The following is a 26,406-nucleotide window of genomic DNA, read 5'->3' on the forward strand; positions in this document are numbered from 1 at the left end:
AATCTTTGGCAGGCAGTGCGCCTCAAAAAATGCTACGCTTATGGCGAGGTAAGCAAACTCAAAAGCGGCCACCCTCCGCGCGACGTCCATTCGAGAGGTGGCCATGTTGGAATAACGCGTGAAGTCACTTTCAAGCTAGCCCTGCAGCTGACTTGAAACTTGTCCTGACTTCGACCGAGCCAAGTCACCTTCAAGTCGTCCGCAAGTTCGAGAACGGTTTAAGGTGACCGGCAAGACTGTCTTGAGTCAAGAACGAGTCAAGTACGAGTCAAGTAACATATCTGCATTCGGGGGTTAGAGGTGGTAGAGTGGATGAGCAGAATGAGTGCGCGAACGTGTAGGAGCGTTCCACGGTGGTCGTCTGTTCAATGCGCTGACCGCGGGGACACGAACGCATGCGAAACACTGGCACATTAGCCCCACATCTCGTAGCATTTCGCGGGAACAAATTGAAGAAAAACGCGCACATTTTTGATTGCGTCTCATTATTTATTTAAAGCTTTATTAATCCCTCAAAGCAACAAATACATAAACTATGCATGTTGTGTTAAATAATTTTAGCCATGTCACGTGGTATACTGTTGGCAACGCCAGAGCAAACTCGTCTACGTAGAGGACCAACGTCACTGCATTGCCGTGTGCGTAGGAGCCATTCCGACACCTACGTCATGCCCTCATTCTTTACGCGTGCGCCGGCAGAGGGGAGGGGGAGCAGCTTTCATCTTGAAATTTGACCGATTTCGGCGGCGCGTAGCGTTGCAAAGTTTGGCATGAACGCCTCGTCTACGCGTTGCGCTTGTCAGCTCAAAATGGTCAAACCTGGTGAGTGGCCTTTTAAAGAATTAATACGAGTATGACGCTATTGAAATGTGACTGATACATAGGTGTGCTTGCTGGCATTCTTTTTTTGTCTTTATATCGAATGACGCTTCATTTCTCAATCACGCACATTTCGCTTTCATTATTGAATTTCTCTCGAGCACATTCGAAACTTGTGTTACCATTAAGTGCCTCCTCAGCTGTCTTGCTGACAACTTTACCAAACACATTGTATTACAGGAGTATTTCATTTCACTGCATTATAACCCAGTTAAACTTCGTAGCTTTTGCTATTCTGCTAAAGTAAGTGTTCAGTGAAAACCGGACACATCGTCAGCAGAGCAATTTTTGATATGTGGGGTTTTACGTCCCAAAACCACCATATGATTATGAGAGACGCCGTAGTGGAGGGCTCCGGAAATTTTGACCACCTGGGGTTCTTTAACGTGCACCCAAATCTGAGCACACGGGCCTACAACATTTCCGCCTCCATCGGAAATGCAGAGCCATTTTTCGTGCATGGCGTTGCACATTTAGCACACCAAGGTCTTTAACACCAAGGTCTCTAAATTTACGTATCTTATACTTTTTATAAAGAAGCACACCGTCTGACACTTATGTATTGATGTTGAGCCTGTGATGTGCGCAATATTGCCTTTTTGATCGGTAGTGTGCGCAAGTATGAACGCAGCCACCAGTTAAAGATGGCTGGGCATTCAGAAAGTGCTCCGAGAACACCGACGTCACACCTTTCGGCTGAATGCGCATTATGCGGACAGAATCAGTTTTTCAGTAACACCGTTACTTTGCTGAAACAAAGTTAAAATTTCGCGTGCACATCATGAAGCGTTGATTGATTGATTGATTTGTGGGGTTTATCGTCCCAAAACTACTATTTGATTATGAGAGACGCCGTAGTGGAGGGCTCCAGAAATTTTGACCACCTGGGGTTCTTTAACGTGCACCCAAATCTGAGTACACGGGCCTTTAACGTGCACCCAAATCCCGGCTGTGGCGGCTGCATTTCCGCCTCCATCGGAAATGCAGCCGCCACAGCCGGGATTTGATCCCGCGACCTGCGGGTCAGCAGTCGAGTACCTTAGCCACTAGACCACCGTGGTGGGGCACATCATAAAGCGTGCTTCATCAGAAGCGAGGGTACTAAATCCATATCTGAACCATCTCTCTGTCTAAACTGAATTACGAGGTACGAAAGTTTAGCAATTGTTACAGAGTTTGTTGATTTCAGTGCAAGTAATTTATAGCTTTCCTTAGACGGGCTGACTTCGACCCCTTCGGCAAATTTAGCGATACAGCTTTGCGATGGCTTAAGGTCATTTAGTTCTCACTCCTTAATTTTTACTTCTTGATTTATTTGACAATATTCACGGATGTTTTGGTTTCCACGTATCTCCGAACAAGAAACGCTCAACAGAAATAGAAAAGGGCAACAGTGACAGAGGACACTCTTAACGCACTCCTGATAGGACCGGTATATTGTCACTGAGTCTTTAATTTGTTATTAGTTGAGCAGAGCATTTCTCATAAACCATGGCAACCCCGTTGTGAATGATTCCACCCACATTGATGTATTGCAACGTGGCCAGAAACACGCTGTGAGCCACTCTGTCGACAGCTTTTCCCAAATCAAGCTGGACCATTGCTACGCACTCGAGGTTCGCGTTACAGCACTCCAACATACTTCTAGCGACGTGACTGTTAGTGAATATTGTTCTCTTCTTTATTCCACAACTTTGGTGAGAACCAAACATCGTGTTAATAACAGATTGTATAGTACTTTCATGTATATTTCACACAAGCCAACTACAAACTTATCGGATACCTTGAGCTGTCTTCCTAACAACGTCTGGTATAATGCTCAGCAAAAGCTGGCACTATTTTGCTTTGGTCTGCCGACAACATGTCGTTGAACCAGGTTTACTTAACACGGTTACCTGATACATAATGTTTCTTTTCACTGAGCGTGCGTTGTGTTGGTGCCTCTCCGTGCCATAATCGCTCGGTTCACGCCCCTTGAAAGCGCTCTGAATCCATCACTTCAAGTTCACTTTTGATCATTTTCGTTTGTGTGCTAAATGACTCCGGTACAGCGCACTCGGCGTTTCGAAAGCAATCGAGCATGCTTTGATATTAGTTTTCTCTGTGTTTTGCTTTCTCGTGACGCATCACTGCTCTTTCGATCGCAAGCAGTTTGACTTCGTTTTGGAAATTCTGCCATGCCTCCGCTATGTTTACTTTTTTTATCCTACTGTTTCTAGTTTTTTCATTATATATCTCACAAAGCACTAAGTCCTTTAAAGTATTATAATTCATTTTCAAAAGCTACCAGTTACACTTCCACGCATTACGCTTTTTGCCGGCCGTACACAGCACCATGCTGTGGTCCCTATAACTCACATGTTGCACTGCATAGTTCGTGACCATTGACAACGGAACCGCAGTCATGTATATTTGGTCTAGCCGAGCATCGCTCTGCCCTTGGAAGTGAGCGTAAGCAACTTTATTTACACTTAAACTATTTCCGACATCTGTTAATTCAGAATTGGACACAATCTCGTGAAGCCTCCTTGCATTGACATCTCTCCCTCTCACATTCCGCATTCGGTCATCAGGCATGCAAACAATTAAAACATCCTAGAAGAGCCAATTTCCTCTCGGCTGTCGAAAGGATGGGCACATACTCAAAAAATGCATTGCTTTACGGTGCGCTGTGCGGACCATATGCACATACTATTCGCCAGCATCCATCATTTGAAGCAAAATCGCACAGTACCAGTCTTCCATCCCGGGAAGTTAACACGTATTGTTCAAAAACACCGAAACCGTTAAGCAACATTATTAAACGTCCCCCTGACCTGCCAAGCTAATGACTCACACAGATATTACACCATGATAAAAACATATCAACCACTTTCGTTGTTAGCTCCTCACTTTCGATCTTTGTTTTTGGAAAGCAAGAATGTCTATTTCATTTTCAAGCAAAGCGTAACTTAATTGCACTTGTCTCCACCGGGCCGTTATCCCACGAACATTAAGCGTGGCAATATGAAGTGTTGCGTCAGGACTATTGGCTATGCAAAGATAATGTCAACGCTCTAAGGCACAACAAATTATGCTGCAGACATACGTACATCTTTCTGCTCTCACTTCTTGTTTGATGTATAGGTTGTTGGCCCATCTGCTCCATTGCAGACGAACAGAGGGGTCAGAAAGTTCCGTCTGTAGGAAAACCACAAGAACATGCTCCCGGTTTTAGTGTTGCACGTCTATGAAGGGTAACTTTCGACGGTGGACTCTCGCACCTACCGTCATCGCCTTCCCGTCCATCTTTATATAACGCGCCCTGGGTCTCTTCGAGCTACCCGCGGTTAAGCCCGTGCCTTCAACGGGCCCTTCAGCAGCGTCAACTCCATAGGAGCTTTGAGGTGCCATCCCTGGAGTGGCCACCACCTCTGGACGTACCGAGGTTGCCTCCGCTGCCAACCCGGCTTCAACTTTATGTCTTGAGTTTCGTCTTTTTTGCTGCTGGGCTGACATTCATCACAAGCCTTTAGGTCGGACCTCTACTGCACAGCAGGCGAGTCGCTACTTCCTCTGGAAGTTGCTTCCGCGTCGGCTTGGTTCATCATATTTCCTCTATGGCGTCGCCCCGACAAGAGCCGGTCACGTTGGCGAAGCTTCTCACGCACTGCGTCACTTCGTGGCCGTGACAACGACAGAGCCCACAAGGTGGCACACGGCACTCGCGCTTAATATGGCTGGTACCGTGCCACCGGAGGCAGAGCGAGGCTCTGCCAGGCACGAACACGCAGCTGGGGCGGAGTATTCAATGGTCATGCCAGCTTCCAAGCGCAACAAAACCAGCCTAGTGAAGAGCCTTTGTGCCCGCCACGTTTCTCTGCATATCTCAGTCACGGTGCCGTAATGTGATAAGGTTGTTCGAACATTATTGTCAGGCGTCGTGTGTGTGAAGCAGACAGTACATCTTCATCCTAATGTCCTAATAGCAGTAAAGTCTCTTAATATAGATAAAGTACCGACACTCTCCTTCATATCCTTACCAAAGGTCCTACCCTCCTCTCCCAAGTGTCCAAAGCCTTATCTATATCCTCTCCCGAACTGCCACCGTGTGGGTGCCGGCCCTATAACTCAGCTCGCACTACTGTCATATCAAGAATGTTATGTCACGCTGATAACACGCGCGATGCTCGTGGCGGCCCGAGAGGCGAGAGGTGGGAAAGGATGGTGCGTGGTGCGGCGCCTCGGTTAAAAGGATTGTGGTACTTTCCTAAAAATAAAATATCCAGGGGCTTTAGGTGCCAGGAGTTGATGGCGACGCACCTGTGGTCTTTAACACTAACTATTTTTGCAGACAAAAGCTTCTTTTTTTTCTTCTTCGTCCTCAAATATTATTGCCCAAACGTGGTTCATCTGATACACTCCTAGAGCCATCCCATCCAGCATCAGCTTGAGACGATCGAGCGCATCGCGAAGATACTATACTAGGTAGGGACGAGCCTTTGAATCACTAATGCAAAAATACAGTATTGCAAACAGTTGTATACTTGACGGAAGCTCGGGCAAAACGAGCTGATAATCATGGGTTGACCATTCCGTCAGCCTGATAATGCAGCCCGGCTGGGCTGCACTAACCGCTCCATAGGAACACAACATCCCGCGTCCTCGCCAAACAATAGCCAGAAATGGAACCCTACGCCCCCGATGCAGAACTGAAGATTATGCTCAAAAGCTGATCGGTAATTACGTGACGAAACTTCTGCAGAAAGAGGGAAGCCGCGTCAGCTGAGAAGTGATTTTCTCGCGTCGACGGCTGCTTGTATCGCGCGCTGTTTTGTTTTATAAATCAAGCAAAACATGACCTGCCGCAGCAATGAATAAAAAAAAAAGAACTGGAGTTGCTGGGTATCGATCCCAGTACCTCTCGCATGGTAAGCGAGCACTCTGCCATCTGAGCGACACCCCCGATGCAGAGTCCATAGTTATGCTCACAAGCTGATCGGTAAGTACGTGACGAATATTTTGCAGAAAGAGGGAAGCCGCGTCAACTGAGAACTGCTTTTCTCACGTCGACGGTTGCTTGTATCGCGCGCTGTTTTGTTTTATAAACGAAGCAAAACATGACCTGCCGCAGCAATGAACAAAAAAAAAAGGACTGAAGGTGCTGGGTATCGATCCAAGTACATCTCGCATGCTAAGCGAGTGCTCTACCATCTGAGCTACACTCCCTTTTTTTGCTTTATTTCCGGTAAACTTCACAAACGGGTTACTAAGATATATTACAATTCACTACGAACCACACAAAAAACTTAAAAATAACTAAGCCCGTCAAGCATAACTATAACACATCACGTCCTAGAATTCCTTCATGGTCAGTAGGGCTTCTACCCTTTATAACCATAAAGGTACACATTCGTCTGTTCTTACTACCTCGACTAATTTTGATATACTTTCTTTAAAATACTTTCTTGCTGGTCTCCTGTCAGGGCCACAGTGAAATTCAGCCATTTTAGAGCGCCATATACTGTGCAAGGCAGACATCATAATAAAATCGAAAGGTAATCCATCCTCATTCTCTATTGCCAAATACCTGATCCCATGAGGGTCTAATGGAAACTCTTTTTTGATTGTCCTTTGTAATACGTCCCAAAAATAAACTCCTTCCCAACAGTGCAGAAAAACATGGTCGATAGTTTCCGGTTTCTTACAGATTAGACAGTGAGATCCCCAAGGCATATAAAACCCACGCTCCTCTAGGAAGGTTCTTACAGGAAGTGTTCCAGTGTGTAATTTGAAAAAGGACGTTTTCGCAGGAGCTGCTGGCATTTTTTTAACTCGTTTAGGTACGTTATGACCCTTGCGTGCTTTATATAGCACTCTGTACAGTGGGACGGGGAGCATCGTGTCACATAAATCTTTGTACAGTTTTTTCTTTCCAACAGACCACAGGTAGTCAGTTGAAAAACGAACACACAAAAACCGCACGCTAGCCACTACTTCTTTCATGTATTCTTGCACAGCCCCTGTGGTAACATAGGTGCTCACAACAATCTCGGGCAACAGTCTACTTAGTCTTGTTTGACACACTGTTAGTAGGAAAGGATCTCTTGTCTCACGAAAAAAGAAAAACCTATTTATTAACTGCTTGATAAACAGATGTCCTAGCCCAAGGCCTCCACACTTCACCCGTCTAAACGAATTCGTGCAACTGAACCTTTCCCAGTTAGACCCCCACACAAATATTGCAAACACCCGATGTAATTTTTGCACATTGAACCGGGAACAGTACAGCACTTGCATCACATACCACAGCTTAGACACAAAAAACCAGTTGCATGCAGTAGCGCTAGGACGGATAAGTTTAATTCCACCTATTCGCTTTTTTCTTTAATTTATTTCGTTTGCTGTGTCCAATATTCGTCAATTCTTTTGTATGACTCGAGCGGTACTCCGGGATTTTTAACTGGCGTTCTTGTTCATTTAATGGCTGCAAAAAATTCTGGTGTTGAAGGCCAATATCCATGCCAGAAGCAGAGGCATTTACCCCAGTTTATGTGGCTTACTGTAACTTCGGCGAAAGATTTAGAAACTCTGATTGATTCTTCAATACCGACATAGGAAGTGCTACAAATCGCAACATCATCAGCGTATGCGAGTAGTTTGACCTCTGAAGATTGTACTCTAAACCCATTAATGATGTCATTCTGCAATATCGACCGACATAAATTTTGAATATAGATGCAAAACAACAGTGGACCAACAGGGCAACCTTGACGCACTGAGCGGTCAATTCTAATAAGGGGGCCCACTGTCTTGGTGATAATTAGTCTCGTACTACGATTCCGATATGCCGTGGCTACTCCGTCAATAATTATCTTACCAACAATAATGTGCTTCAATACGGCCAACAAAAGAGCGTGGGCAACGCAATCAAACGCTTTCTCCAGATCCAGCTGGAGTATGGCCACACGAGCTTGACTGGTGTCAACACATTCAAGCACAGATCGCATTTTATGAACGTTTGTAACTATGGACCGACCTTTGATTCCACACATTTGGTGTGAACCGACGATATCTTTTATTACTGACTGAAGTCTAGCCGCCAAATGTTTCAATAATATTTTGTAGTCTACGTTTGTCAGTGCGATTGGCCTGTACGCTGTGACGTGCCTGAGGTTTTCAGCCTCGTGTGTTTTCGGAATGAGAACGGTACGCGATTCACTAAAGGATGGTGGTAATTTCTTTTCCTGATATGCCTCATTAAAAACGCCTGCAAATATAGGAGACAGTTCACTTTTAAAACATTTGTACCACTTGGCACAAAAACCATCTGGTCCTGGAGATTTTCCAGGATTTAACTTATCAATCGCCCGTTCCACTTCAGATGCAGATATAGATAATTCCAAAGCGTTTTTCACTTCCTCACTCACTTTCGGCATGCGTCCTAAATATTCTTCTTTATATCTTTCTAGGTTTAGCTGTCTACACGCAAAAAGTTTTTGAAAATGACTTGAAAATACGGATAAAATGCTGTCCGTATCAGTTACTTCGTGACCATTCTTCTCTATTTTTTCGATAAGAATCCATCGAGTGTTCGTTTTCTCCACCCCTAACGCTCTTTTGGTTGGCGTCTCTCTAACCGCTAATGCCTCAGCCCTAGCACGGACGAGTGCACCGCGGTAGCGTTCCTCGTCATGCAGTGCAAGTTTCTGCTTAATATTGCGTATGTCAATTTTATACTCCCCTGGTTGTTTGCACTCGAAGTCTATTAGTCTTTCCAAAATCTTTCGGAGTTCTTTTTCTGTCTTTTTTCTTTCGTAACTCAATGCGCAAGAACGATCAATAGCTTTTATTTTCATTCGCTGCTTGAACTCTTCCCATTGTTCTGCAAGTTTAACTTCATCGTCCATTTTTATTTCATTGATACAGCTCATCACCTGATCTAAGAAATATTCGTCAGTGATCAAAGTGGAATTCATCTTCCACAGCTCCCATGAGAAAGTTCCACCTTTTTTTTCTCTCCCATATCACATTTAACTAAACAATGATCACTGAAGTGTATAGGGTAGACAGCATATGTCTTACAGTGGGCAATTAATTTAAGTGACACGTAAATGCGATCAAAACACGCATGGCTATTCCCCTGAGAATGTGTGAAACGCACACCCCGCGTTCCCTCCATACAGCTGCCCGCGTCTTCTAACTCGAATTCAGTAATTACGTCCACTAGCGTCCTACTACTTTTATCGTAAATGGCGCGTCCGTTTGCCCGATCTCGCCCATTGAGGACGCAGTTAAAATCACCAAGTAATACATATTTCCTTTCCAAAGTGAAGTGCTGCTTTAGGCTTGAAAAAAAAGTGATCGCTCCTCGCAAATAGTTGGTGCATAAATACACACTATACGCCACTGACATTCATTGAATACAAAATCACAGGAACCAATCTACCAGACGGGCAAGAGAAGGTATCTTGCCCTACCATACCCGGTAACTTCTTAATGAACAAAACACAGCCTGCAGACGTGCCTATTGCTTGACTTACAATTGCGTAGTAACGCGCCGTAAACCTCAGCACTATGCCCCGGGTCTCCTCCTCACCGTCTACTTTTGTTTCTTGTACAGCTAGTATATCCAGATCATGATCCACGAGCAGCCTGTAGACTTGGCTCTGTTTCCGCTTGGTGGCAAGACCTCGAACAATTAACGTTGCCACTCTAAGTTTCACTGCAAAAGCCATGTCTAAACGATGAAGAAGTTAGCCCGGGGCACGATGCTTACCTTCAGCGTCTAGCATAGACGCTAGACATCTTCGGAGCCTGCAGGTGGACCCGTGCCACTGGAGGACAAAGGTGGCCAGTGTTTGTCCAATGTCGGGTTGGGGCGCAGCCTTGTGCTGCTGCGTCTGAACGAAGTCGCCTTCGCAGGTGGCCCCTCTTCCTGCTTTTCACTGGACGCCTCACGCCGTCCTGCAGACTGCTCGCGGAGTCTTTCGCTTGACGTCCCACCACTGATACTCTCGCACGACACTGGATGTTTGGTCAATTCCACCGGCTCCGGCTCCTTCGATGGGGTACTGGTGAAGCCTTCTGCGGTTTGGCCGGCTGACTCTTGAGTAACCTCCCCAGATTCTATGTCTGTTTGTAGTGCTGGTTCATCACCACCAGTCGGTGTGGCAGTACCTGTTGAAGCTTCTGGGTTCACCACGTCGCCTGCGCCTTTCGCCGCGTCTTCAGCCTCGGTCACGTCCATCACCAACTCTGCTGTGTCTTCTGATTCTACTGCCGATTCACTGCCTCAGCTGATTCTACTGCCGATGCGTACGTGCGCATGCACGCGTCTTCACTGTGGCCAAACCGCCGACAACGCGAACATCGGCGTACCTTACACTCTCTTCTAACATGGCCGGTACCTTTGCAGCGCAGACACTGCATTGGCCGACCAGGTGCAACCACAAGTGCCAGTTCACCAGCCACCCTGATTTGAGGCGGGCGATCTTCAACCTTCACGCCACTCTTGAGCTTAAGTAGCACAGTCATGTGGTTGACCCCTTGTCGCTGACTCCTTGAACACGTCAATTCACCCTGGTGACTTGTACGACCTTCCCATAAGCCGCCAACGCCGTTCGCACGTCTCCATCGTTGACGCCATACAGCAGCCAATGAAGACGCAGCCGCACCTGCTTATCCTGGGGGTCTACGATGATGCAGCGTCGACCCTTGACATTCAGTTCCTTCAGGTCCAGCAAGCGTCTCGTAGCGTCCGCGTTGTTCATGGTGACTGCCCAGACATGATTTATCTGGTAGGCCCCCAGTGCCAACACCTCCGGCAGCAGTCCTGTAGGTCCGAGCGCGTCTCGGAAATCTTCTACTCGATACGGTCTGCCGCGCACATCACTGTGTAGAAACACAGTGTTTTGCGCGTTGCGTCCCTTGGGCAGTGGTGGCAAAATTACTTCGTATCCAGCGTCTTAATCTTCGCTCATCCTGTTACCGCGGCTAGTATGTGCCGCAAACGCCGCTCCTACGGAGCACATGACTCTTGCATCCGACGCGCGTGAGTGCCGACGAAAGAATTATCTGAGCTACACGCCCGACGGAGAGTCCATAGTTATGCTCACAAGCTGATCGGTAATTACGTGACGAATATTTTGGAGAAAGAGGAAAGCCGCGTCAACTGAGAACTGGTTTTCTCGCGTCGACGGCTGCTTGTATCGCGCGCTGTTTTGTTTTATAAAACAAGCGAAACATGACCTGCCAAAGCAATGAATAAAAAAAAGGACTGGAGGTGCTGGGAATCGATCCCAGTACCTTTCGCATGCTAAGCGAGTGCTCTATCATCTGAGCTACACCCCCCCTTTTTTTGCTTTATTGCCTGTTTAGAGGCGCATACATCCAACCACAAGCAGAACAAAAACAAGCAGTAACAGTCCAACAGACACTTAAAATTCCCTAAGTGCTGCCAAGGGCTCCACCCTCGACAACCACTCAGGTAAAATCTCCTGAGTTTTCTGCAGTTCAACAAACTTGGTTACATTCACGGAAATACATTCGTGCAGGCCGTGCATCGTGGTCGCGATAGAAACCCGCCATACGAGCCCGCCATAAACAGTGAAGTCCACATAGCATAATCAAATCAAAAGGCATTCCCTCTTCGTCCACTATTGGCAGAAACCTTATACCATATGAATTTAAAGGTAATTCTTTCTGTAACGTCCTTTGAAGTACATCCCAAAAATATACTCCTTCCCAACAATGTAAGAATACATGGTCAATATTTTCCGGTTTTTTACAGATAAGGCAATTTGTCCCCCAAGGTAAGTAAAAACCACGGTCTGCTTGAGATGTCCTGACTGATAGTGTACCTGTGTGCAGCTTGAAAAAGAAAGACTTCGCGCCAGGAGCCACTTGCATTCTCTTCACTCTTTTAAGCACATCTTTCCCTTCACCTCCAGCGTACATGGCACGGTACAGCGGTTCAGGTAAAACAAAATCGCATACATCTTTGTACAACTTCTTTCGAGTCACTGAAAACAAATATTCATTGGAAAATCTAACAGATAAAAACCGTACACTTAGAATAACCTCTTTAAGATACCCGCGCACAGCACCGGTCATGTCATGCGTGCTAACCACGTATCCAGGTAAAGCCTGCGTCAGTCTCATTTGGCACACTGTACGTAAGAAAGGGTCCCTTGTGTAGCGAAAAAAAAAAGAACCTATTTACGACTTGGCGTATGAAAAGATGTGTTAAACCAAGCCCTCCGTGTTTCACTTTTCGAAACAGATTAGTTCGACTGCATCTCTCCCAGTTCGAAGCCCACACGAACACTGCGAAGATACGATGGAACTTCTGTATGTTTGCCCTTGAACAATGCAATACTTGAATCACATACCAAAGTTTTGAGGCAAAGAAAAGATTACAGACAGTCGCCCTAGCAAACACTGACAGATGATTACCGTTGCATCTATTAGCTTTCGTCCGGATTTCTTTCGCTTGTTCTTGCCAGTAGTTCTCATTATCTTTATAAAATTCCAGTGGCACCCCTAAGTACTTGACAGGTGTGGTCACCCATTTAACATTGGCAAAATAGTCTGGTTTTGATGACCACTCTCCATGCCAGAAACCCAGACACTTTCCCCAGTTTACTAGACTGCCAGTTGCCTTGCCGAACCTTTTAACCACACTGATGGTAGTGGTAACACTATCTTGATCGATACAACCAACAGCCACATCGTCGGCATATGCCAAAATTTTAACTTCGGATTCTTGTAATCTATAGCCACGAATGCAACTGTTTTGAGCTATTGCTAAGCACAACGATTCTATATATAAACTGAAAAGTAGGGGGCTCAGCGGGCAGCCCTGACGAACAGAACGCTTTATGTTAATTGTATCTCCTAGCGTCTTATTGATTACCAGTCGGGTTGTGCAGTTCCGGTATGCCATAGATACTCCATCTCTGATTACAAAACCAACGTTGACATGGTCAAGAATGGCAAGCAAAAGGTTGTGGGAAACACAATCAGAAGCTTTCTCGAGATCAATCTGTAGAATGGCTACCCCTACTTGATTGACATCGCTACACTCGAGCACACAGCGCATCTTGTGTATATTAGTCACAATGGAGCGTCCCATAATCCCACAAGTTTGGTGAGGCCCTACTAATTCTTTGATTACCCCTTGAAGTCGCCGTGCTAGTACTTTCATTAAAATTTTGTAATCACAATTAGTTAGTGATATCGGTCTATACGAAGAAAGTAATTTTAACTTCTCCGAGTGTTCTGTCTTAGGTATCAAAACTGTATGTGCTTCACTAAAGGACCTAGGGAGGACATTAAGTTTATAAGCTTGATTGAAGACATCTGCAAGTACTTGGGATAATTCATTTTTGAACTCCTTATAAAACGAAGCACTAAGCCCGTCCGGCCCTGGAGATTTACCAGGATTCATTTTATCTATAGCCCTTTCTACTTCCGTCGGCGTTATAGATAGCTGTAAAGCTGATTTGGTGTTATCTGACAACTTCGGCATTCTGCTAAGGAACTCCTGCTTAAATTCCTCTGAATCAATGGGCGTGGCAGCGAAGAGTCCTTCGTAGTGTTTGCAAAACGCTCGTCCTATGCTCTCATTGTCCGAAACTTCAATACCGTTGACTTCAATGGCATCTATGTGATTTCGTCTGGCATGACTCTTCTCTAATCCAAGCGCTCGCTTCGTCGGGCGATCATCCACAGTCATTGATGCTGCTCTGGCTCGCACTAGCGCTCCGCGATAGCGTTCCTCCTCATATACCTCTATCCTCTGTTTAATACTCCGCAAATCATCACCATATACTCCAGGTTTTTCACATTCAAGAGCTGTTAGTCTCTCAAGTGTTCGTCTAAGCTCTTTCTCATTCTTCTTAGATTCAAAAGATAAAACGCTAGATCTCTCTATTGCTTTTATTTTGATTCGCTGCTTGAATAGCTCCCATTCTTCTCCTATTTGTCCATACACTCTTTGTTAATATTACTTATTTCTTTAATAACTGATGCGCTAAACGACTCATCCTTTAAGAGGTTAGAGTTCATTTTCCACTGTTCCCAAGAAAAGGCGTTCCCTTCTTTTTTTGACCCGTTATTGCATTTTACCAGACAGTGATCTGAAAAGGAAACAGGGACAACATTATAACTGCTACACTGGGTTATCGCATCTGCAGTAAGGTAAATTCGATCCAAACGTGCATTACTTGTGCCTTGAAAGTGGGTATACTTCACATCTCGGGAGCTATGCAAACACTCCGCAACATCTACTAATTCGTGTTCAATAATCACCTCTGCCAGGACATCACTGCTTCTATCTTTAACGTTGCGCCTGCTTGATCTATCACTTTCATTCAAGACACAGTTGAAATCACCCACCAATAAGAGTTTCCTACCAGTACACATATGTTGTCGTAAATTGGAAAAAAAACCCGATCTTTCCTGGCCAATAGTTGGAGCATAAACACATATAATGCGCCTTTCAGTGTCACAATAAACAATGTCACACCATACTACTCGGCCTGAAGAGCAAGAAAAGACATTTTCTATGACTAATCCTGGCAGTTTTCTAACAAAAAGAACACATCCCCCTGATGTGCCTATGGCCTGGCTCACAGTGGCAAAATACCGTGATGTAAACTTAAGCACCATGCTCCCAGTCTCCTCCTCGCCTTCAACTTTCGTCTCCTGCACTGCAAGAACATCCAGATTTTCTTCCAATAACAACCGCTAGACTTGCCTTTGCTTCTTCTTTGAAGCCAAGCCTCTAACATTCAGCGTGGCGAAGCTAAATGATACTTGAGCCGCCATTACAACCATGTGGAGGAGTTAGGCCCGGAGCATGGCGCTTACCTTGCACGTCTAGCGCTACGCTAGACGCCTCCAGGACCGTCCGACCGCCCGGTTTCACTGCACAGTAGAAGAGAATTATTTACAGCTTTTTTGTCCGTGGTGCCACCAGCTCTTGCTCTCATGCTGGTGCGTCTGCCAGTCGGCGTCTTTGCCGGTGGTTCTTCCACGCTACTTGCACTGTTCTTGTCTGCCGTCTTCACAGGGTCTTCCAATGGTCTTTTAATGGCTGAAACGACACCGCTGGGCCAAGAGACGCGGCTGGCGTTGCACGTGTTTCCTTCTGTCTTCGTGTAAAAACCAACGCTACAGGAGGAACCATCGACAACTTGGCCTTGCTCCGACGCTTGGGCAGACGGTCCGTCTACTTCACAGCCTGCGTCTGTCACCGCATTGTCAGCTGTATCGGTCGATACAGCTGCAGAACCAGGTTGAGTATCAACAGGTGCCGGTGTAGATTCGTCTACTGATGTTGCAGATGTGCAGTTCGAATTTTCTGCGACTTGATCTCCGCAACCTTCAGCCGCGTCCTCTGCTTCTGTCACGTCCATAATGTGTTCTGACGCCTCTTCGGCCTCCGCTGACGCGGTCACTGCGGCGTACGAACGGACGCATTCCGCGTCCCCATGCCCGAAACGCCGGCAGCGCGAGCACCGAGGCACCTTACACTCGCGACGCACATGTCCTGTTCCGCTGCAACGCAGGCATTGCATAGGCCGACCTGGGGCTACCACTAAGGCTAATTCACCGGCGACTCGTATCTGATGAGGCAGGTCCTCGACTTTCATACCGCTTTTCAGCTTAATGAAAACAGTGCGGGTCGTCGAATTCTTCTCATTGACTCCTTCCACACGCCAGCGTTCCCGGGTCACTTCTGTAACTTTCCCGAACGCTGCCAACGCCGTGCGGACATCTTCGTCCGAAACGCCGTGTAACAGCCAGTGAAGCCGCAGCCTCACCTTCTGCTCCTGAGGGTCGATAACGAGGCAGCGGCGTTCTTTGACCTGGAGTTCTTTCAGATCAGTCATCCGCTTCGTCGCCTCCTGGCTGTTAAAGGTGACGGCCCACACATGGTTGATCTGGTAGGCGCCCAATGCAATTACGTCGGGAAGCAGTCGTTCCTTGTCCAGAGCGTCTCGGAAATCTTCGACCTTGAAAGGCCTCACTCGAATATCACCGTGCAAAAACACTGTGTTAACAACAATACGTCCTGTTGGCAGATTCGGCAAGATGATCTCATAATCCTTGTCACTTTCGTCTGTAATCCTGTTTCCGCGGCCACCCAGGACCGCCTTTGCCGCTCCGCGGGAGCCCATGATTCCTGCGTCCGACGCGTACGAGTGCCGGCGAAAGAATGATCTGAGCTACACCCCCGATGAAGAGTCCATAGCTATGCTCACAAGCTGATCGGTAATTACGTGACGAATATTTTGGAGAAAGAGAAAAGCCGCATCAACTGAGAACTGGTTTTCTCGTGTCGACGGCTGCTTGTATCGCGCACTGTTTTCTTTTATAAAACAAGCGAAACAAGACCTGCCAAAGCAATGAATAAAAAAAAAGGAGTGGAGGTGCTGGGTATCGATCCCAGTACCTCTCGCATGCTAAGCGAGCGCTCTACCATCTGAGCTACACCCCCGATGGAGAGTCCTTAGTTATGCTCAAGGGCTGATCGGTAATTACGTGACGAATATTTTGGAGAAAGAGGAAAGCCGCGTCAACTGAGAACTGGTTTTCTCGCATCGACGGCTGCTTGTATGGCGCGCTGTTTTGTTTTATAAAACAAGCAAAACATGACCTGCCAAAGCAATGAATAAAAAAAAAGGATTGGAGGTGCTAGGTATCGATCCCAGTAACTCTCGCATGCTAAGCGAGCGCTCTATCATCTGAGCTACACCCCCGATGGAGGGTCAATAGTTATGCTCACAAGCTGATCGGTAATTACGTAACGAATATTTTGGAGAAAGAGGACAGCCGCGTCAACTGAGAACTGGTTTTCTCGCATCGACGGCTGCTTGTATCGCGCGCTGTTTTGTTTTATAAAACAAGCAAAACATGACCTGCCAAAGCAATGAATAAAAAAAAGGACTGGAGGTGCTGGGTATCGATCCCAATACCTCTCGCATGCTCAGCGAGCGCTCTACCATCTGAGCTACACCCCCGATGGAGGGTCAATAGTTATGCTCACAAGCTGATCGGTAATTACGTGACGAATATTTTGGAGAAAGAGGAAAGCCGCGTCAACTGAGAACTGGTTTTCTCGCGTCGACGGCTGCTTGTATCGCGCGCTGTTTTGTTTTATAAAACAAGCGAAACATGTCCTGCCAAAGCAATTAATAAAAAAAAGGATTGGAGGTGCTGAGTATCGATCCCAGTAACTCTCGCATGCTAAGCGAGCGCTCTATCATCTGAGCTACACTCCCGATGGAGAGTCCATAGTTATGCTCACAAGCTGATCGGTAATAACGTGACGAATATTTTGAAGAAAGAGGAAAGCCGCGTCAACTGAGAACTGGTTTTCTCGCGTCGACGGCTGCTTGTATCGCGCGCTGTTTTGTTTTACAATACAAGTGAAACATGACCTGCCAAAGCAATGAATAAAAAAAAAGGACTGGAGGTGCTGGGTATCGATCCCAGTACCTCTCGCATGCTAAGCGAGCGCTCTACCATCTGAGCTACACCCCCGATGAAGAGTCAGTAGTTATGCTCACAAGCTGATCGGTAATTACTTGACGAATATTTTGGAGAAAGAGGAAAGCCGCGTCAACTGAGAACTGGTTTTCTCGCGTCGGCGGCTGCTTGTATCGCGCGCTGTTTTCTTTTATAAAACAAGCGAAACATGACCTGCCAAAGCAATGAATAAAAAAAGGACTGGAGGTGCTGGGTATTGATCCCACTACCTCTCGCATGCTAAGGGAGCGCTCTACCATCTGAGCTACACCCCCGATGGAGAGTCCTTAGTTATGCTCACAAGCTGATCGGTAATTACGTGACGAATATTTTGGAGAAAGAGGAAAGCCGCGTCAACTGAGAACTGGTTTTCTCGCATCGACGGCTGCTTGTATCGCGCGCTGTTTTGTTTTATAAGACAAGCGAAACATGACCTGCCAAAGCAATGAATAAAAAAAAGGACTGGAGGTGCTGGGTCATCTGAGCTACACCCCCGATGGAGAGTCCTTAGTTATGCTCACAAGCTGATTGGTAATTACGTGACGAATATTTTGGAGAAAGAGGAAAGCCGCGTATACAGAGAACTGGTTTTCTCGCATCGACGGCTGCTTGTATCGCGCGCTGTTTTGTTTTATAAAACAAGCAAAACGTGACCTGCCAAAGCAATGAATAAAAAAAAAGGACTGGAGGTGCTGGGTACTCTCGCATGCTAAGCGAGCGCTCTACCATCTTAGCTACACCCCCGAAGGAGGGTCAATAGTTATGCTCACAAGCTGATCGGTAATTACGTGACGAATATTTTGGAGAAAGAGGAAAGCCGCGTCATCTGAGAACTGGTTTTCTCGCATCGACGGCTGCTTGTCTCGCGCGCTGTTTTGTTTTATAAAACAAGCAAAACATGACCTGCCAAAGCAATGAATAAACAAAAGGACTGGAGGTGCTGGGTATTGATCCCAGTACCTCTCGCATGCTAAGCGAGCGCTCTACCATCTTAGCTACACCCCCGATGGAGAGTCCTTAGTTATGCTCACAAGCTGATTGCTAATTACGTGACGAATATTTTGGAGAAAGAGGAAAGCCGCGTATACTGAGAACTGGTTTTCTCGCATCGACGGCTGCTTGTATCGCGCGCTGTTTTGTTTTATAAAACAAGCAAAACGTGACCTGCCAAAGCAATGAATAAAAAAAAAGGACTGGAGGTGCTGGGTACTCTCGCATGCTAAGCGAGCGCTCTACCATCTGAGTTACACCCCCGATGGAGAGTCCTTAGTTATGCTCAAGGGCTGATTGGTAATTACGTGACGAATATTTTGGAGAAAGAGGAAAGCCGCGTCAACTGAGAACTGGTTTTCTCGCATCGACGGCTGCTTGTATTGCGCGCTGTTTTGTTTTATAAAACAAGCAAAACATGACCTGCCAAAGCAATGAATAAAAAAGAAAAGGACTGGAGGTGCTGGGTATCGATCCCAGTACCTCTCGCATGCTAAGCGAGCGCTCTACCATCTTAGCTACACCCCCGAAGGAGGGTCAATAGTTATGCTCACAAGCTGATCGGTAATTACGTGACGAATATATTGGAGAAAGAGGAAAGCCGCGTCAACTGAGAACTGGTTTTCTCGCGTCGACGGCTGCTTGTATCGCGCGCTGTTTTGTTTTATAAAACAAGCGAACTATGACCTGCCAAAGCAATGAATAAAAAAAGGATTGGAGGTGCTGGGTATTGATCCCAGTAACTCTCGCGTGCTAAGCGAGCGCTCTATCATCTGAGCTACACCCCCGATGGAGAGTCCATAGTTATGCTCACAAGCTGATCGGTAATTACGTTACGAGTATTTTGGAGAAAGAAGAAAGCCGCGTCAACTGAGAACTGGTTTTCTCGCGTCGACGGCTGCTTGTATCGCGCGCTGTTTTGTTTTATAAAACAAGCGAAACATGACCTGCCAAAGCAATGAATAAAAAAAAGGACTGGAGGTGCTGGGTATCGATCCCAGTACCTCTCGCATGCTAAGCGAGCGACTCTACCATCTGAGCTACACCCCCGATGAAGAGTCCGTAGTTATGCTCACAAGCTGATCGGTAATTACGTAGCGAACATTTTGGAGAAAGAGGAAAGCCGCGTCAACTGAGAACTGGTTTTCTCGCATCGACGGCTGCTTGTATGGCGCGCTGTTTTGTTTTATAAAACAAGCAAAACATGACCTGCCAAAGCAATGAATAAAAAAAAAGGATTGGAGGTGCTAGGTATCGATCCCAGTAACTCTCGCATGCTAAGCGAGCGCTCTATCATCTGAGCTACACCCCCGATGGAGGGTCAATAGTTATGCTCACAAGCTGATCGGTAATTACGTAACGAATATTTTGGAGAAAGAGGAAAGCCGCGTCAACTGAGAACTGGTTTTCTCGCATCGACGGCTGCTTGTATCGCGCGCTGTTTTGTTTTATAAAACAAGCAAAACATGACCTGCCAAAGCAATGAATAAAAAAAAGGACTGGAGGTGCTGGGTATCGATCCCAATACCTCTCGCATGCTAAGCGAGCGCTCTACCATCTGAGCTACACCCCCGATGGAGGGTCAATAGTTATGCTCACAAGCTGATCGGTAATTACGTGACGAATATTTTGGAGAAAGAGGAAAGCCGCGTCAACTGAGAACTGGTTTTCTCGCGTCGACGGCTGCTTGTATCGCGCGCTGTTTTGTTTTATAAAACAAGCGAAACATGTCCTGCCAAAGCAATTAATAAAAAAAAGGATTGGAGGTGCTGAGTATCGATCCCAGTAACTCTCGCATGCTAAGCGAGCGCTCTATCATCTGAGCTACACTCCCGATGGAGAGTCCATAGTTATGCTCACAAGCTGATCGGTAATAACGTGACGAATATTTTGAAGAAAGAGGAAAGCCGCGTCAACTGAGAACTGGTTTTCTCGCGTCGACGGCTGCTTGTATCGCGCGCTGTTTTGTTTTACAAAACAAGTGAAACATGACCTGCCAAAGCAATGAATAAAAAAAAAGGACTGGAGGTGCTGGGTATCGATCCCAGTACCTCTCGCATGCTAAGCGAGCGCTCTACCATCTGAGCTACACCCCCGATGAAGAGTCAGTAGTTATGCTCACAAGCTGATCGGTAATTACTTGACGAATATTTTGGAGAAAGAGGAAAGCCGCGTCAACTGAGAACTGGTTTTCTCGCGTCGGCGGCTGCTTGTATCGCGCGCTGTTTTGTTTTATAAGACAAGCGAAACATGACCTGCCAAAGCAATGAATAAAAAAGAGGACTGGAGGTGCTGGGTCATCTGAGCTACACCCCCGATGGAGAGTCCTTAGTTATGCTCACAAGCTGATTGGTAATTACGTGACGAATATTTTGGAGAAAGAGGAAAGCCGCGTATACTGAGAACTGGTTTTCTCGCATCGACGGCTGCTTGTATCGCGCGCTGTTTTGTTTTATAAAACAAGCAAAACGTGACCTGCCAAAGCAATGAATAAAAAAAAAGGACTGGAGGTGCTGGGTACTCTCGCATGCTAAGCGAGCGCTCTACCATCTTAGCTACACCCCCGAAGGAGGGTCAATAGTTATGCTCACAAGCTGATCGGTAATTACGTGACGAATATTTTGGAGAAAGAGGAAAGCCGCGTCATCTGAGAACTGGTTTTCTCGCATCGACGGCTGCTTGTCTCGCGCGCTGTTTTGTTTTATAAAACAAGCAAAACATGACCTGCCAAAGCAATGAATAAACAAAAGGACTGGAGGTGCTGGGTATTGATCCCAGTACCTCTCGCATGCTAAGCGAGCGCTCTACCATCTTAGCTACACCCCCGATGGAGAGTCCTTAGTTATGCTCACAAGCTGATTGCTAATTACGTGACGAATATTTTGGAGAAAGAGGAAAGCCGCGTATACTGAGAACTGGTTTTCTCGCATCGACGGCTGCTTGTATCGCGCGCTGTTTTGTTTTATAAAACAAGCAAAACGTGACCTGCCAAAGCAATGAATAAAAAAAAAGGACTGGAGGTGCTGGGTACTCTCGCATGCTAAGCGAGCGCTCTACCATCTGAGTTACACCCCCGATGGAGAGTCCTTAGTTATGCTCAAGGGCTGATTGGTAATTACGTGACGAATATTTTGGAGAAAGAGGAAAGCCGCGTCAACTGAGAACTGGTTTTCTCGCATCGACGGCTGCTTGTATTGCGCGCTGTTTTGTTTTATAAAACAAGCAAAACATGACCTGCCAAAGCAATGAATAAAAAAGAAAAGGACTGGAGGTGCTGGGTATCGATCCCAGTACCTCTCGCATGCTAAGCGAGCGCTCTACCATCTTAGCTACACCCCCGAAGGAGGGTCAATAGTTATGCTCACAAGCTGATCGGTAATTACGTGACGAATATATTGGAGAAAGAGGAAAGCCGCGTCAACTGAGAACTGGTTTTCTCGCGTCGACGGCTGCTTGTATCGCGCGCTGTTTTGTTTTATAAAACAAGCGAACTATGACCTGCCAAAGCAATGAATAAAAAAAGGATTGGAGGTGCTGGGTATTGATCCCAGTAACTCTCGCGTGCTAAGCGAGCGCTCTATCATCTGAGCTACACCCCCGATGGAGAGTCCATAGTTATGCTCACAAGCTGATCGGTAATTACGTTACGAGTATTTTGGAGAAAGAAGAAAGCCGCGTCAACTGAGAACTGGTTTTCTCGCGTCGACGGCTGCTTGTATCGCGCGCTGTTTTGTTTTATAAAACAAGCGAAACATGACCTGCCAAAGCAATGAATAAAAAAAAGGACTGGAGGTGCTGGGTATCGATCCCAGTACCTCTCGCATGCTAAGCGAGCGACTCTACCATCTGAGCTACACCCCCGATGAAGAGTCCGTAGTTATGCTCACAAGCTGATCGGTAATTACGTAGCGAACATTTTGGAGAAAGAGGAAAGCCACGTCAACTGAGAACTGGTTTTCTCGCGTCGACGGCTGCTTGTAACGCACGCTGTTTTGTTTTATAAAACAAGCGAAACATGACCTGCCAAAGCAATGAATAAAAAAAAGGATTGGAGGTGCTGGGTATCGATCCCAGTACCTCTCGCATGCTAAGCGAGCGACTCTACCATCTGAGCTACACCCCCGATGGAGAGTCCATAGTTATGCTCACAAGCTGATCGGTAATTACGTCACGAATATTTTGGAGAAAGAGGAAAGCCACGTCAACTGATAACTGGTTTTCTCGCGTCGACGTCTGCTTGTAACGCGCGCTGTTTTGTTTTATAAAACAAGCGAAACATGACCTGCCAACGCAATGAATAAAAAAAAAGGACTGGAGGTGCTGGGTATTGATCCCAGTACCTCTCGCATGCTAAGCGAGCGCTCTACCATCTGAGCTACACCCCCGATGAAGAGTCAGTAGTTATGCTCACAAGCTGATTGGTAATTACGTGACGAATATTTTGGAGAAAGAGGAAAGCCGCGTCAACTGAGAACTGGTTTTCTCGCGTCGATGGCTGCTTGTATCGCGCGCTGTTTTGTTTTATAAAACAAGCGAAACATGACCTGCCAAAGCAATGAATAAAAAAAAGAACTGGAGGGTCTGGGTATCGATCCCAGTACCTCTCGCATGCTAAGCGAGCGCTCTACCATCTGAGCTACACCCCCGATGGAGGGTCAATAGTTATGCTCACAAGCTGATCGGTAATTACGTAACGAATATTTTGGAGAAAGAGGAAAGCCGCGTCAACTGAGAACTGGTTTTCTCGCGTCGACGGCTGCTTGTATCGCGCGCTGTTTTGTTTTATAAAACAAGCGAAACATGACCTGCCAAAGCAATGAATAAAAAAGAAAAGGACTGGAGGTGCTGGGTATCGATCCCAGTACCTCTCGCATGCTAAGCGAGCGCTCTACCATCTTAGCTACACCCCCGAAGGAGGGTCAATAGTTATGCTCACAAGCTGATCGGTAATTACGTGACGAATATATTGGAGAAAGAGGAAAGCCGCCTCAACTGAGAATTGGTTTTCTCGCGTCGACGGCTGCTTGTATCGCGCGCTGTTTTGTTTTATAAAACAAGCGAACTATGACCTGCCAAAGCAATGAATAAAAAAAGGATTGGAGGTGCTGGGTATTGATCCCAGTAACTCTCGCGTGCTAAGCGAGCGCTCTATCATCTGAGCTACACCCCCGATGGAGAGTCCATAGTTATGCTCACAAGCTGATCGGTAATTACGTTACGAGTATTTTGGAGAAAGAAGAAAGCCGCGTCAACTGAGAACTGGTTTTCTCGCGTCGACGGCTGCTTGTATCGCGCGCTGTTTTGTTTTATAAAACAAGCGAAACATGACCTGCCAAAGCAATGAATAAAAAAAAGGACTGGAGGTGCTGGGTATCGATCCCAGTACCTCTCGCATGCTAAGCGAGCGACTCTACCATCTGAGCTACACCCCCGATGAAGAGTCCGTAGTTATGCTCACAAGCTGATCGGTAATTACGTAGCGAACATTTTGGAGAAAGAGGAAAGCCACGTCAACTAAGAACTGGTTTTCTCGCGTCGACGGCTGCTTGTAACGCGCGCTGTTTTGTTTTTAAAACAAGCGAAACATGACCTGCCAAAGCAATGAATAAAAAAAAGGACTGGAGGTGCTGGGTATTGATCCCAGTACCTCTCGCATGCTAAGCGAGCGCTCTACCATCTGAGCTACACCCCCGATGAAGAGTCAGTAGTTATGCTCACAAGCTGATCGGTAATTACGTGACGAATATTTTGGAGAAAGAGGAAAGCCGCGTCAACTGAGAACTGGTTTTCTCGCGTCGACGGCTGCTTGTATCGCGCGCTGTTTTCTTTTATAAAACAAGCGAAACACGACCTGCCAAAGCAATGAATAAAAAAAAAGAACTGGAGGGTCTGGGTATCGATCCCAGTACCTCTCGCATGCTAAGCGAGCGCTCTACCATATGAGCTACACCCCCGATGAAGAGTCTGTAGTTTTGCTCACAAGCCGATCGGTAATTACGTGACGAATATTTTGGAGAAAGAGGAAAGCCGCGTCAACTGAGAACTGGTTTTCTCGCATCGACGGCTGCTTGTATCGCGCGCTGTTTTGTTTTATAAAACAAGCAAAACATGACCTGCCAAAGCAATGAATAAAAAAAAAGGATTGGAGGTGCTGGGTATCGATCCCAGTACCTCTCGCATGCTAAGCGAGCGCTCTATCATCTGAGCAACACCCCCGATGAAGAGTCCGTATTTATGCTCACAAGCTGATCGGTAATTAAGTGACGAATATTTTGGAGAAACAGGAAAGCCGCGTCAACTGAGAACTGGTTTCTCGCGTTGACGGCTGCTTGCAATTCGCGCTGTTTTGTTTTATAAAACAAGCAAAACATGACCTGCCAAAGCAATGAATAAAAAAAAAGGACTGGAGGTGCTGGGTATCGATCCCAGTACCTCTCGCATGCTAAGCGAGCGCTCTACCATCTGAGCTACACCCCCGATGGAGGGTCAATAAATATGCTCACAAGCTGATCGGTAATTACGTGACGAATATTTTGGAGAAAGAGGAAAGCCGCGTCAACTGAGAACTGGTTTTCTCGCGTCGACGGCTGCTTGTATCGCGCGCTGTTTTGTTTTATAAAACAAGCGAAACATGACCTGCCAAAGCAATAAATAAAAAAAAGGATTGGAGGTGCTGGGTATCGATCCCAGTACCTCTCGCATGCTAAGAGAGCGCTCTACCATCTGAGCTACACCCCCGATGGAGGGTCAATAAATATGCTCACAAGCTGATCGGTAATTACGTGACGAATATTTTGGAGAAAGAGGAAAGCCGCGTCAACTGAGAACTGGTTTTCTCGCGTCGACGGCTCCTTGTATCGCGCGCTGTTTTGTTTTATAAAACAAGCGAAGCATGACCTGCCAAAGCAATGAATAAAAAAAAGGACTGGAGGTGCTGGGTATCGATCCCAGTACCTCTCGCATGCTAAGCGAGCGCTCTACCATCTGAGCAACACCCCCGATGAAGAGTCCGTATTTATGCTCACAAGCTGATCGGTAATTACGTGACGAATATTTTGGAGAAAGAGGAAAGCCGCGTCAACTGAGAACTGGTTTTCTCGCGTCGACGGCTGCTTGTATCGTGCGCTGTTTTCTTTTATAAAACAAGCGAAACATGACCTGCCAAAGCAATGAATAAAAAAAAATAACTGGAGGTGCTGGGTATCGATGCAAGTACCTCTAGCATGCTAAGCGAGCGCACTACCATCTGAGCTACACCCCCGATGGAGAGTCCATAGTTATGCTCACAAGCTGATCGGGAATTACGTGACGAATATTTTGGAGAAAGAGGAAAGCCGCGTCAACTGAGAACTGGTTTTCTCGCGTCGACGGCTGCTTGTATCGCGCGCTGTTTTGTTTTATAAAACAAGCGAAACATGACCTGCCAAAGCAATGAATAAAAAAAGGACTGGAGGTGCTGGGTATTGATCCCACTACCTCTCGCATGCTAAGGGAGCACTCTACCATCTGAGCTACACCCCCGATGGAGAGTCCTTAGTTATGCTCACAAGCTGATCGGTAATTACGTGACGAATATTTTGGAGAAAGAGGAAAGCCGCGTCAACTGAGAACTGGTTTTCTCGCATCGACGGCTGCTTGTATCGCGCGCTGTTTTGTTTTATAAGACAAGCGAAACATGACCTGCCAAAGCAATGAATAAAAAAAAGGACTGGAGGTGCTGGGTCATCTGAGCTACACCCCCGATGGAGAGTCCTTAGTTATGCTCACAAGCTGATCGGTAATTACGTGACGAATATTTTGGAGAAAGAGGAAAGCCGCGTCAACTGAGAACTAGTTTTCTCGCGTCAACGGCTGCTTGTATCGCGCGCTGTTTTGTTTTATAAAACAAGCGAAACATGTCCTGCCAAAGCAATTAATAAAAAAAGAATTGGAGGTGCTGAGTATCGATCCCAGTAACTCTCGCATGCTAAGCGAGCGCTCTATCATCTGAGCTACACTCCCGATGGAGAGTCCATAGTT

At 46.5% G+C, this 26,406-nt stretch overlaps 17 non-coding genes across 17 annotated transcripts; all 17 read right to left on the reverse strand.

The window, feature by feature from the left end:
• Positions 1-11,138: 11,138 nt before the first annotated feature.
• On the reverse strand, positions 11,139-11,211 carry TRNAA-AGC (transfer RNA alanine (anticodon AGC)). The gene has a single exon. It is a non-coding gene; the product is annotated as a tRNA-Ala (tRNA).
• Positions 11,212-16,293: 5,082 nt separating this feature from the next.
• Positions 16,294-16,366, reverse strand: TRNAA-AGC (transfer RNA alanine (anticodon AGC)). Its single transcript has one exon. It is a non-coding gene; the product is annotated as a tRNA-Ala (tRNA).
• A 973-nt stretch (positions 16,367-17,339) lies between these two features.
• TRNAA-AGC (transfer RNA alanine (anticodon AGC)) lies at positions 17,340-17,412 on the reverse strand. The gene has a single exon. It is a non-coding gene; the product is annotated as a tRNA-Ala (tRNA).
• Positions 17,413-18,842: 1,430 nt separating this feature from the next.
• On the reverse strand, positions 18,843-18,915 carry TRNAA-AGC (transfer RNA alanine (anticodon AGC)). The gene has a single exon. It is a non-coding gene; the product is annotated as a tRNA-Ala (tRNA).
• Positions 18,916-19,363: 448 nt separating this feature from the next.
• On the reverse strand, positions 19,364-19,437 carry TRNAA-AGC (transfer RNA alanine (anticodon AGC)). The gene has a single exon. It is a non-coding gene; the product is annotated as a tRNA-Ala (tRNA).
• A 450-nt stretch (positions 19,438-19,887) lies between these two features.
• Positions 19,888-19,960, reverse strand: TRNAA-AGC (transfer RNA alanine (anticodon AGC)). The gene has a single exon. It is a non-coding gene; the product is annotated as a tRNA-Ala (tRNA).
• Positions 19,961-20,410: 450 nt separating this feature from the next.
• On the reverse strand, positions 20,411-20,483 carry TRNAA-AGC (transfer RNA alanine (anticodon AGC)). Its single transcript has one exon. It is a non-coding gene; the product is annotated as a tRNA-Ala (tRNA).
• A 1,170-nt stretch (positions 20,484-21,653) lies between these two features.
• On the reverse strand, positions 21,654-21,726 carry TRNAA-AGC (transfer RNA alanine (anticodon AGC)). Its single transcript has one exon. It is a non-coding gene; the product is annotated as a tRNA-Ala (tRNA).
• Positions 21,727-22,174: 448 nt separating this feature from the next.
• Positions 22,175-22,248, reverse strand: TRNAA-AGC (transfer RNA alanine (anticodon AGC)). Its single transcript has one exon. It is a non-coding gene; the product is annotated as a tRNA-Ala (tRNA).
• Positions 22,249-22,436: 188 nt separating this feature from the next.
• TRNAA-AGC (transfer RNA alanine (anticodon AGC)) lies at positions 22,437-22,510 on the reverse strand. The gene has a single exon. It is a non-coding gene; the product is annotated as a tRNA-Ala (tRNA).
• Positions 22,511-22,699: 189 nt separating this feature from the next.
• On the reverse strand, positions 22,700-22,772 carry TRNAA-AGC (transfer RNA alanine (anticodon AGC)). Its single transcript has one exon. It is a non-coding gene; the product is annotated as a tRNA-Ala (tRNA).
• Positions 22,773-23,224: 452 nt separating this feature from the next.
• TRNAA-AGC (transfer RNA alanine (anticodon AGC)) lies at positions 23,225-23,297 on the reverse strand. The gene has a single exon. It is a non-coding gene; the product is annotated as a tRNA-Ala (tRNA).
• A 448-nt stretch (positions 23,298-23,745) lies between these two features.
• Positions 23,746-23,819, reverse strand: TRNAA-AGC (transfer RNA alanine (anticodon AGC)). Its single transcript has one exon. It is a non-coding gene; the product is annotated as a tRNA-Ala (tRNA).
• A 187-nt stretch (positions 23,820-24,006) lies between these two features.
• TRNAA-AGC (transfer RNA alanine (anticodon AGC)) lies at positions 24,007-24,079 on the reverse strand. The gene has a single exon. It is a non-coding gene; the product is annotated as a tRNA-Ala (tRNA).
• A 712-nt stretch (positions 24,080-24,791) lies between these two features.
• Positions 24,792-24,864, reverse strand: TRNAA-AGC (transfer RNA alanine (anticodon AGC)). The gene has a single exon. It is a non-coding gene; the product is annotated as a tRNA-Ala (tRNA).
• A 188-nt stretch (positions 24,865-25,052) lies between these two features.
• Positions 25,053-25,125, reverse strand: TRNAA-AGC (transfer RNA alanine (anticodon AGC)). The gene has a single exon. It is a non-coding gene; the product is annotated as a tRNA-Ala (tRNA).
• Positions 25,126-25,313: 188 nt separating this feature from the next.
• On the reverse strand, positions 25,314-25,386 carry TRNAA-AGC (transfer RNA alanine (anticodon AGC)). The gene has a single exon. It is a non-coding gene; the product is annotated as a tRNA-Ala (tRNA).
• Positions 25,387-26,406: the final 1,020 nt, after the last annotated feature.

The sequence above is a fragment of the Rhipicephalus microplus genome, unplaced genomic scaffold (genome assembly GCF_043290135.1).
Source record: "Rhipicephalus microplus isolate Deutch F79 unplaced genomic scaffold, USDA_Rmic scaffold_45, whole genome shotgun sequence".
Classification (NCBI taxonomy): Eukaryota; Metazoa; Arthropoda; class Arachnida; order Ixodida; family Ixodidae; genus Rhipicephalus; species Rhipicephalus microplus.